At 50.8% G+C, this 12165-nt stretch overlaps 1 protein-coding gene across 1 annotated transcript in view; it reads right to left on the reverse strand.

The window, feature by feature from the left end:
• Positions 1 to 1336: 1336 nt before the first annotated feature.
• The window catches only part of LOC122373618 (basic proline-rich protein-like), a 62045-nt gene continuing 51216 nt past the window's right edge, over positions 1337 to 12165 (reverse strand). The window contains exon 6 of the mRNA XM_043351868.1: positions 1337 to 2019. The gene's annotated coding sequence lies outside the window, so the exon portion shown is untranslated. The remainder of the gene's footprint in view (positions 2020 to 12165) is intronic.

Raw genomic sequence — 12165 nt, forward strand, 5'->3', positions numbered from 1 at the left:
CGCTATTGGCTGCATCAAGCATCTGGCATCTACATAGCTGCATCTTCCATATAAGTGCATGCTTCGGCGAAAATAGTGGTGACTGGATACAGCAGTTAAAGCGGAATATGTTTAGATATTTGACGAATGGGTCCATTAACCAATGACAAGAACATTACTCGTATCTGATTTTTTCTCCGAAGCTTCGAACGATGCCAATGCAAAGGATCTGAAAGTCAGTGCCAACACAAACAGCTTATCGCACTGAAGGCTCCCCGACCGGGCTGTGGGTTATGTGTGCAAAATCACGTGTCTATCGTAAACGGTTAGGCCCATGCGGACATAGAGGATCGCGCCTCGCGAAGCATCATCAACATCCTGCATCCTCATATGTACACATCCTGCACCTCCTGCAAGCTCGGCAGGCCGCCCTTTGATCCTGTCGGCCCCGTGTGTCGGAGGACCGTCCCCAAGCGCCGCCGCCGCCACCACCGCCGCCGCCGTCTCCGCCACCGTCACTGATGAGCCATCAATAATGTGGACATGGCACCGCGCCGCGGCGAGGTGTTGCGCACACGCCACAAATGTCACAGCCGCGTCAGACGGCCCCCGCGGCAGACATGGCGTCTGTGACGGCTCAGCTCCGGGTGTGTAAGACCGCGGGTCCTCAGTCGAAGATGACACAGCGGCGGGCATGTATCCGGTATGGAGTTTGAATAGTTTTGCGTTATCTGCCGTGACAATATTTATGTTTGATTGACCACCCGCTGTAATGGTTAAAAGTTCTGAAAAGTTTCGTTTTCACATGTCCGGAGAGCTGTTTTATCCACACGAATGTTAAGCATGATCCAGTCGAAACGAATAGCTGACATGCAAACTTCATGCTGTACTGTTTGTAATACGACATGAAACAGAACAAAATGTAAGACGTTTGAAGACTACAGCCTGCATTCCTCTAGAGACAAGTCAGTCATTACCGCAATGCACTGATCTTCCTTATTATTGGTAAGGTTTTACAATTGTATATTAGTTTCGCCACGTAGTAGAATTTTCCAATGAATCGTTAGATAAAAAAATGGTGTTCTCGAATAGCTCATAGTGTCCGATGATATGAGTGCGTAGACCAACAATCATAACGAAGTTAAAGTCGTCTATCAGTGTTCTGGATAATGTAGCTAGCATTTTCTTAACTTTGATGGTAATGCCCCAATTTATTTAATTTCGATTATTATGTCATGGACAGTGAATTGAAAAATATGAACCTCCGATGGCATGTCAAACCTCGTCCGTGCCTGCCGCTAAATTTCTGTTGAAGCACACATGTTCCATCCCAAAACATGCCGTCAAGAGAGTTCCATAACGTCACTTGGATTTATTTCGGACGCACTCTCAAAATAGAAACATTCAGTATTACTATATACATACATTCATTTGACGCAATCACATATTATCACATAACCAGAGCTGGCATACCAGTTCACAGCTCAGCACAACATTTTGATATGGCGTGGAATGCAGCGGAATAGGTTTGGGAATGGAGCGATTGATCAAAACAGGTGCCTTTGAGCGCGGTAAGAATCGGCCAAGGTTTTCATTTATTCTGATCGCCTTGCCCAGAAAAGGTCAGCAACCAGAGGCTGTTTACAAAGGTGTTTGGCACGGCTATCTCATCTGAAATATGACTGCGCTGTAGCGAGTGTGCAGTCACCAGCTAAGGGGACTGCATTGAAAGATCTCTCACTTAGGATACCGCAATCCTAGACTCTGAGGCTCCTCCATGAGGCCTCTCCTGTTCCAGGATTGCTCCCGAATCTCCCTAGCACCTTGGACTGTGTCCTCTGTTCTCGCGGCTGGCCAGAATTCCCCGTCGCCCCCAATCGGAGAGGCGGCGCCCTGCTGATGACTGACTGATGACCCTCCGGTACAGGTCACAGGTCACCTGTGGGGTCACTGCAGCTGGCGTATCTCTGCGCTCGACGGTGGTGAGCCAGCTGTCTGCCGCCCACAGCCCAGACAGTCACAGCTGCCTCCTCCGGAACCCTGAAACAGAAAGGACAGAAATCCACAGTCAGTCGAGAGCACCTCAATTAAATTCTGGCTGGGTGTGTGCTCGTTATGCCTGACGGGACAGTATTACGTCAGTTCAATTTCAGACTCCCGTTTTATTCTTTGACTGCCATTGGTATTCGGAATACAGCAGCGAATACTGTAAGTATATGATCATATACTGACCTCTTCTTGAGCTATATCCGGATTCGGTTGAGGACAGCTGACCATTCGCTCGAGCTGGGTTATATGTAGTTTTGGGCATGCTTTACTTTGCATGTGCTTAGTTTGGATAATACATATGTGTAGCAGCTAAACATACCATTGTACCTTCAAATATGGAAAATGGAAATAATACATCATGCCTTGTGCGCTTTAATAATTTTATAATTAAAGAAGACGACATGACTAACCCAAAACTTGTCTGTAAGGATGGTATTTTGCTTAATTTGTTGCGCTCAGCACCATACGTAATGCGTAATTTATCATTTCGAAACCGCTGCTTCTGTCATTGAAAAGCCGCTCCGATTATCATATTCAAAATATTAGTCCATGAAATTACAACAGACCGACCATGAGTCTCTCTCAGCCAGCCCCGGCTCTACATGGGAGCGAGTCTGCTCGTTGCGGAGGAGCCCACTGTCCCACCAGCCCGCTACACTGATTGAATTGACAAATGTCGTCCGGTCTCGTCCTCGCGAGGGTCACAGAGCAGGTGAGCCAGGTGCGGTCGGATCATCTCCAGACCACCGGCCTCCGAACCCAGGGCGCCAGACACAGAGTAATGTGCCATCCGTGATGGGACGCCCGCGACATGTGTGTTGTGTGGGAGGCTCGTGGGGCGGGCGGGGATTGGGAGGGGGAGGGATGTCAAGATGGGACCGAAATATGATGGAGAGGGCGTGATAGGTGTCGGCAGACGTAACCGGTGTCCTAATCTGAGTGGCCGCAGACCAGGAACATTAGGTGCGCCCAGAGCAGAATCATTCAGTTCCAATGAGTTGTGACATGGGACCAAGGGGCTCTATTAGATATAGAGATGGAGAATAAGTACACTTTGATCCGTGCTTGGAGGGTACTGATCATAGTTTACGACCCAAGAGCTCGTATTTTTGTTGTAGTCAAATTGAAATGAGGACTGCCAGTATGAATGTGTTCACGATAGTGCAAATACAACCACCATTGACACGTTACCTGTCACGATAATATGCATGAGACTAGGAAAAGAAAATACAATACACGATAGCCACACAAAGGGCGACTAATTCCTGCATGAACAGCGGCCAGCGAGTGTGGCTCTGCAGCCGGGTCGCGTGGTACAGCGCTGAGGGACGGACGTTCTGAGCCTGCCGCCACCGGGAGCTGCTGCTGTCGTATTTTACCAGATATGAATGCCGAGACAGGCGGTGGAATGGCCGCTGTTCGTCCTCGGTCACAGAGGTCAGACGTGGTCATCAGTCTGTCTGCCACTCAGCCAGCGCGAGAATCGAGTAAAGATGGCCCATAATCGAGGGTTTGAGGGGATTCTGAGAGGGCTCTAGAAGTATTCCTGGACTCTTGTAGTGAGTGTACTGAGTGTTGCACGGTGCTTTTTAATGTATTCACTGGCTCTCACTCACTCGTTGCATCCGATGCTCGGTTCTCATGTTTCCAGTTCTCAAGTATCGTGCAAAGGCTATCTAATTAGTGTGCATGCCAAACAGTAGCCGCTCAGGTCGGAATATATTTCACAGAGAACACTGAATGTGTCAGAAACGGCCGTACAAATCCATCGCGCGGCGATCAAATTAGTCTCGGCTGTGTCCCAGCTATCGGTCGGCGGCCCCGCTCTGAATGAAGCCGGCCCGGCCGTGGGACTTTATTAACGCAGATACGATCGGCGCACGCTGGCCGGCGATGGATGGGCCCATTTGCCGCGTGTCCGACACCCCGCCCACGGGTCGCTCCGCGCCGTCACCGGTGACCGGTGCAGGTCCCGGCGACACTGGACTCCGTGGGAGAGTGGATCTCGCCGGGGACTCTCGCAGACCTCTCCGGGTCCGACCTGCCACAGACGTATCGAGAGATGCCCAGAGGGGCTGGCCATAGTTCCACCGCCCTGCAGTTCTCGAGGTAGCAGACACCATCATCGGAGCAGCTCCCAGTCTGTCTGTCTGTCTGACGTGCCCGGCCGTCTAGCGGCGAGTGTGTGAATTAGGAGCCCTCCCGCACCCTGGCGGCAGAGTCGCGAACTAGACGGGCTGCTCTGTGCCGCGCTACCTGCCGGTCAGCCGGCGCATCTGCATGAGCCAGACGTGAGCCTGCACCGATGGGGACACAGGACCGGACCGGGTCGAGTTTTCTGCCGAACGGCGGCTGCGGCGGCGGCGGCGGCGGCGCGGCTGGGAGCGCCGGTCACATATGCACCGTACGGGAGATGGCAGTTTAGATGGGCGGACGGACGGTATAAATCATTGGCCGCCGCCGTCACGTGGTGCCCGCGGTCGGCAAACAGAGACGGATGGAGCGCCGGCCGTGGCCAGGGTTAGCCGGAGCTCGGTCCCCGGCCGCCCCGCCCCCGCTGTCGCGTCACTCCTGTACTGAGGTGCGACTGAAGTCGCAGGTCTTGACGTTGAAGACTCTCCAAGGAAAGACAGTCGGACGAGAGGGTGACAGAATGACAATGCACCGGATGCCAGGTGGCAATCACTTCAGTCGCTATACCTGCTTGGGGAAGATGACAACGAAATCATCAAGTTCAGCAACCGAATCAATGGTTCAGCAGGACTTCCAGCAGGTTCGGATCGTGTTGGCCGGCTCACGTTCCTCTTTCTACTTCGCCGACTTATTTGTCTACCGGCTGTTACATATTTGTTTAGCATTTGCATCTCACTTCATACATGGAAACAACACGATCCGGCCGGCGATCCGGCACATGAAAAGTCGGGTGTCATCCGTGGAATGCCGATTTTCATGCACGACACGGGTAAGCTCGTTTGAGCCCCGCCGTGTCGCGCGGAGCTGCGGGTTCCGGAAGGACGGTCGTCTCGGGACGGCCCGACACCCGTCAGACGCCTGTGCAGGTGGGGGCCGGGTCGGACGGGTGTCTCTCGGACCATTCATTCACGTCGGAAGACGGTCCTCCGGTCCGGCGGGTATCCGTATGCAGGCAGCTTCCGGCGGTCGTGTGTCAACTGTCATTGCGGAGGTGACACTGATGCACGGCGTAACATGGGGAGCTTCCGGTGACCGTGTGTCACTCTGGAGGTGACACTGACACACGAGATGACAACGGAAGTCCTCAGCAGCACAGTGGGCTCAGCTGTCACAGGCAAGCTCGCCGAGGGTAAGAATGATGATCGCAAGCGACCAGAAATGGTTCAAAGATGGTCCCATGAGGTGTCCTAATAAAGCATTTCTCGTGACAATAATTGACCAATTATTGCCTATTGAGGTCGGCACTTTCTTCACTCATTGCTGCATAATCAGTTCACAAATCCTGGCATAAAATACCTACTGCACCTCCAGGCTCCAGACCATGATTCGTGACTTAGAAATTAAAAGGAAAACGTTGAGCTGATCTGTTTGAAACAGGCCATTTGTACTGTATTCGATGGATGTAACTACTAACTACCCACGCGGACCAAAACACGGGCAGGCTGCGCTTTTTCCGAAGACGCGGCACCTTCAGAGACCACCTGCGCCGGCACGGTGACGCCAGCATCCTCACATCACCACCACCTGGTCAGTGACGTGTCACGTCCAGCCCGCCGCGCTCGTCATCTCCAGGAACGGAGTCCATGTCGCCGACTCCGCTCTCGGTCCTACAGCGGCTGCTCTGTCAGTCCGCCGGTGACAGGATGTCACTGATGTCGTCTGGCAGACCACCCGTGCCGAGCGGTGCTCGACAGTACGCCACAGCGCCTTCCACCGGTGTACCTATCGCCCCATCGGGGGTCGTCGGGACAGCGGCGCCGATCGGCTGGACCTCCGCGGCTCGCGGAGCGCCATGTCCGCGCCGCAGCTGCCGCCGAATGATCAGCCGAGCCGCGCTCAGCGTCGGCGGTGACGAATCACTTGCTGGCGAGATATATGCTAGTTACCATGCGTGATGTCGGCGATAGCGAGCGGTACACACGCCAGCACGGCGCGGTACACGGGGAGCGTGCGGCACCCAGCGCGCGCCAGTGACAGCGGCCCGCCTATGATGGCCGCGAGGTGCCGTCAGAATGCGATGCCACCGGCAGATAGCGGGGGAAGCCGGACGGCAAGACATGTCGCGCTCGGCGCGGTTCGGCCGAATCGAGCGGCGATGGAGGACAAGGCAGTGGTTTACCGTTAGCCGGGCCGGGAAAGTCGCCCGGGCGTTGTAGCCGGCGCTGCCCGTGCTGGAGCGCCCTGCAGCATGTGTAGTGACAGACTTATACCACACAGTGTGCTCCCGTCCACGAGCGGCGGTTTTGCACGCAGGTATTGTGATTACATGTACTATACAGAGTGACCTGGTGTTTCCCTTGACACTGTAGGTGCAGCGCGTATTCCGAGTACCTACATAAGAACAGTTTTGACATACTCATAGTTGGGCAGTATGCACCCGGACCCGATTACCCGCCTGAAATGAAGATAGAGCGAGGGCCACAAAACTGGAGGTCTCCACTCATGATTGTTTTAATATTTATTTTAATCGTGATTTGTTGATCATTATTCAAGTGATAACACCACGGAGATCTTTAATGTCCAACGTAACGAATGGTCCAGTGGCTTAAATAAATGAAAAGACTGTTCAGTTGGGTTTCAATGCCACTTTAGCTGTACCAACAGAGTCCGAACTGTTTGTTAGCGTTCATGACTAAACGATTAGCTCACTTCGACCAGCTGGGGCAATGGGTGGATCTACAGTTCGTGGGAGTCAGTAGGCCGGTCAGAATGTATGTTTCGAACATATGACGCCAGCGAACCACAATTTCATTAACCGGGTCCGAGCTTATCCGGGATGTCTTGTACAATGTGCATACGTTTGTGAGCCGGTTAAAATACGGCCCGGGTCATTCATTATGGAAATGTGAGCGTCTCTAATGGGCGCGTTTTAATGTAGTGGCCTGTTATGCGGAGATCGGGTGACCGGCCTCAGCTGATACGGGCGGGTCGCTCGGTAGGAGCGTCGCTCCGAGCGGCCGGACGGACCGGAGATGGAGGGCAGGTCACGGGGTGGGCTGGGGTAGCGCCCCTACTCACAGGAGTCTGAACTATCGTAGACAATTAACAGGATTTGGTGTTACTGTATCTTGTAGCTCCGTGCTATGGAAATTAGTGTCATTTTGGTCTAACTTTCAGAGATATTCGGTGAGAATATTAGGTATGCTATCAGCATCACAGTTTATATCACTAGTGCGCAGTGCTTTATCTTTATTAGGCATATAGGTACTGTAGTGTATATCAACATGATAAGGCATTAGGCATCCCTAAATCTTTTAGAGCTTGATCACTCGTGCACATGAATATCGTATGTCTTCAAAAGTTCATGTTCCACATTCGCAGAACTGAGACATAAATCATCGTCGAAAGGGAAAGAACTGTCAGCAAAAACGCTGACAACTGTGTGGCGAAATCAAGTGCTGACAAAAACTGGTCAACAAATACTCCTGTCGCGACAAAACAACAAGATAGCATGGACGCGAATTTCGCCCATTTATCACTGATATAATGCTTAAAATCCCGAACTGTCAAAAACAGAGCTAAATTCAAAACAAAGTGTCGATGTGCATGCATCACAAGTATGAAGTATGTTCGAGTCAGAAGCGCTTATCCTCTGCAGTAATTGACCTGATGTCCCAGGGCCAGTTACGGAAGCCGACTCTCGGGCACTTTAAGCCCATTGCCCCGAAATCATCGCACACTTACGTATTGTATGTACCTAGGCCCGCATGAATAGTTATGAAGAGAAGTTCCCGAATGTGAATCACTCATAACAATCACAAAGCTAGGGGCAAAATAATTTACGCTACACTGCATTTCGATTATTTCTTTTTTCAATCTGGAAGCACCTCAACCACCAACCCGCTGCCGAACTACTGCGGTCGCCGATCAAACTGCCCGACATTCGCCAATACGAGCTTTAAATTGCACACCGGCCACATCATTTGCAAGGATGTGACATAAATGACATGGAAATAACTGCCTGCAAACGTGAATATAACACGATAAGGTCGCCGGGGTCCGGGCGCGGGCCATTAACACTTGGGCCACCCAGCGGGCCGGGCGCAATTATCGGTAATTGTGCGACAGTGGGCACTGGAAGCACCCTTTACTCACCGCGGCTCTAAATTCAATGCCCGGCGCCGCAGCGGGGGCAGTTTATTCAACAAAGTATAGTGTTGTGGTAAGGAATGGTGTGTAACAGCGCGCGGTACCACAAACGAGCTCCGGTGCCGGTCGGGGGCGCAGCCACTGGCCACCAACTACTGGGCACGCGTGGCCAACAGCCTGCGATAGGTGACGGGAGCGACGCATGGCATGAAAAGTGTGTTATGCACGCATAGTTTTAAGCCCTTTGAAGAAACGATCACTGATCATTCTTGTTGATCCCATCACAGTTGAATAAATCAATGAGTGTGCATTAATCTGTTTGTAAATCATAACACAAGAACGAAGAAAGTATGTAAGCGAAGGAACGAATCAAGCGTACAGTTTCCTTCGTGATCGTAGATAAACGTATGGCTTTGTCATCACAAGTTCAAGGCAACAGCTGCGGCCGACGCTTAAATTATCTGACAAATCATATCAGCTCTTCCCGCGGTCTAGAGGTCTGCGAGCCTCAGGGGCCCGGGGTCTGAAATAAAGAGGTCCTACACCGTGACGAACAGGGCACTCGTGACCTCAGCGGGCACCCACGAGCCCCGGCCGTGAGTGGGCCTGATTCGTGACTCCCTGGTTACCGGGACCGGGGGCTGACACCGTCACACCAAACCGCTCCTGACCGAAGACGTGTTGAACGTGACGCTTTTAAGTCCGTATCCGAAATGTGATCACTGATCGTGCTTAAGCACGGGTGTTCAACACAACATTGTATACGTTGGACAATAGGTTTGCTAATTGTTTATCTCGACAAAGGAAAGTGTCATATTCGGGCCATGTAGCTCGAGTGTCAAACAATGCGTAAAGTAGATGTTAAGAGTGGCTTTTATGAAACTGGCATTGTGTCATAGAGTTGCAATTTGTTTATGACAGACCACCAGCGCAAAAGGCCTTTAGCTCCGTTGCTTGCCATGTAAATCGTGCCGAAATTCGCGTTTCATTGAAACGTGGATGCATAGGGCCTGAACACGGATCACTCAAGCAGTGTTTTAAGCTGCTGTCATTTCGTGCATACCAAAAACAGATGCAGTGATTCAATAGCAAGTCCTAAGAGAAGCCAAGCCACATCGCTATAGAAATCTTTATTTAGGAGCAGTACGATGCAGAATTCGTCACTTTGTAACAACAGCCCTACACAAAGGCCACCGTCAAATAGGCAGTCTCATCCTTCCTCGTCTACAGCAAAACCTTATGACAACACAGAGTGTGTTTTTCTTGCCCATCACTCAGCAAGATAGCTAGCCAACTGCAAATACAGCACCACCGCGTGGCACGTGCCTCGGGCAGCTGAGTGGGCCGGCAGACAGCGAGACCTGTTTGTGTGAGGTTCAGGAATCCAAACACTTCCCGCTGTCAGCGTGTCAGAAGTAAGACCTTCGAGTCGCGCTCGAGACAGACCCAAACAGAGCCGAGAGACGTTGAAGCACGTGTAAAACAGGATTTGCATGCTGAAGTTTTATCTGCAGCTGCGTGATACTATGATGTGTTTGATATTCGCAGAGTATCTGTCGATACCTACTTGAATGATTTTTTTTTATAAAATACTTATCAATACGGGCAGCCCTTATAGGCACTGAGAGGAATAAAGAAAAATGGAACGGGTTCAACGCAAAACTCATTATCGAGACGGATTTGTTACCGTCATTTGCATGACTTGTACTTTACAAACCACATGGATAATGTGCATACCGCATATTTGCAGCGGTGATGGTGAAAATTTACTGGCATACCAGTAGCTCAGTAATGATATATGGCAAATTTACTCCGAATGTTCCGGGTCACAGCTTCACGCCTACCAAACTCACCACGGACAACGGTTCCATTCGTAAAACACCTCAAATAGCTACTGTTCAACGACTACATTTTATTTCAAATGACCTGCCAGAGTACCTTTTCATCCCGGGAATGCCTTCCTCGCCACTTACAGCGGCTGTGGGCCGCGGGTGGCCGGTCAAATGAGAGGGTTCACCGGCGTAACATGTAGCGGCGGCGCCGGGCGGGCGCCGCCCTCCCACTCGACCGGCTACGGTTGCGCTATTGACAGACGCGTCGGCGAGCCGGCACATCCATCACGGCCGGGTGCGCTAATCGTGGGACGGCCGGCCGGCACTCACGACCCGCGACACGGCATTAGGGCGCCGTTTGTGGCCGCTGCCCGGCGGCGGCTTGTTAGCGGACCGTGAGCAGAGCCCGGGTGGGTCGTTAGAGGCCACAGGGTGTGACATCCGGGTGGCAGGACACGGCCCCAGCGGCGGACAGTGCACGTCATGCGGGCGAAACGGGACACTGGCGGTGATGGCTAATTTGACTCCGATGTATTATTTGTGTCGCGCGGATCGTGTTATTTGCTTACAACTTGTAGGGCCGGGATAAGGAATGCCTGTTTTTTAGGGTCATTGAGTAATGAGTTTAAATCAAAAGCAATAAACAAGTTGGAAATATATTGGTGCGCTAGAAGGTAACGGTTACAAGTTGTCGTGTAACTGCAGGTTGTTGAAATAAACAAACACTATTCGTTTGGTATTGGTTTTACGTACTGCTCAACTTCCGGGAGACATGTCATTCTTTATTTTTTACCTAATTAAATTGTCTGCAGCTGAAATAATCGCGTTTGAGGTTAGGCTATCTCGACTCAGCCACTCAGAGATAAGGATTAACTTGTCAACTGTCCTTGAAGCCACCTAAACGTTGTCATTGTCGTGTCTTGGAAACAAGAAAGGAGAGGTTGTGTTGATGCGCACTTCTTCGATTGAGCTGGTCTCATGCTTTGGTCGTCCATTGTCCAGGCAAATCAAAATACTTAGTTCAAATGAGAGCTTGCCTGAAGCCTGACATGGACATCTCCACTCTATGCTCTAGCATCTTTCCTCAACGCCCAGCCACGTCGTTTCTACGTAGGCCGTAGCCATGTCCTTCTATGAACGTAGGAGGTAGGAGGTATGCATACGCGTCATAACCTACCCTCCCTCTCCAATTGATATTCATGCAGCTGTCGAAGTTCGAACTATGAGAACAACCCCTTACGGATGCTCTGTCTGGCGGGTAGTATTCATGCATATTGATGGCTTAGGTTCTATAAGCCCTATCTTTTCTCTTAGTCTTGACGTAATTGCATACGTCTCGTTATCATTATCAACAAGGTATGACAAGCGAGTTTCCTGGCACACTAGATTCATCACACATATTTTTGACATTTGATCCTATTAAAATCAATGACTCCCTTCATCATCGAAATTCTTCAATCAAGGAATCACATTGCTACTAGCACACCCAATAAATCTAGCTCGAAGAGAAGAATCCTGAAGCATTCGAGTGATGCGCGCCAAAGTATGTAGGCTGGATACAGGATGTTCGGCAGTAGCCAATAGGTATGCTGTCTCCGCAAGACGATTACAAAGGAATCCATTTCTGACAATGCGTAGCCGGAATTCAATCGCAACTTCAACTTCTTACTAGGCTCCAGGGTTGTGCTCGACTCAAAAAAAATTTGCCGACTCGACTCATCATTCAACTTCAGAAAGCCCTGACTCAACTCTGACTCAAACAAGGAGCTGATTTCTTCCCTTGACTCAACTCATGACTCAAGCAGCTCAATGAAAATATGAGTTGACTCAAACTTGACTCAAATTTTTTGTTGAGTCAAGTGAGTTGACTCAAAATTGACTTAGATAAAAAAGTTGTTGAGCGGGGGGGGGGGGGGTGAAAAAAATCCTGCAGCAGGGCCAGGCCTAAGTTGTTAAGCAGGGGGAGAATGAAAAGCTTATGTAGATTGTTTCTAGAAAGATGAGTCAGCTGACTCATGTTCCT

This window comes from Amphibalanus amphitrite, unplaced genomic scaffold (assembly GCF_019059575.1).
Source record: "Amphibalanus amphitrite isolate SeventyFive unplaced genomic scaffold, NRLGWU_Aamphi_draft 001523F_arrow, whole genome shotgun sequence".
NCBI classification, from domain to species: domain Eukaryota; kingdom Metazoa; phylum Arthropoda; class Thecostraca; order Balanomorpha; family Balanidae; genus Amphibalanus; species Amphibalanus amphitrite.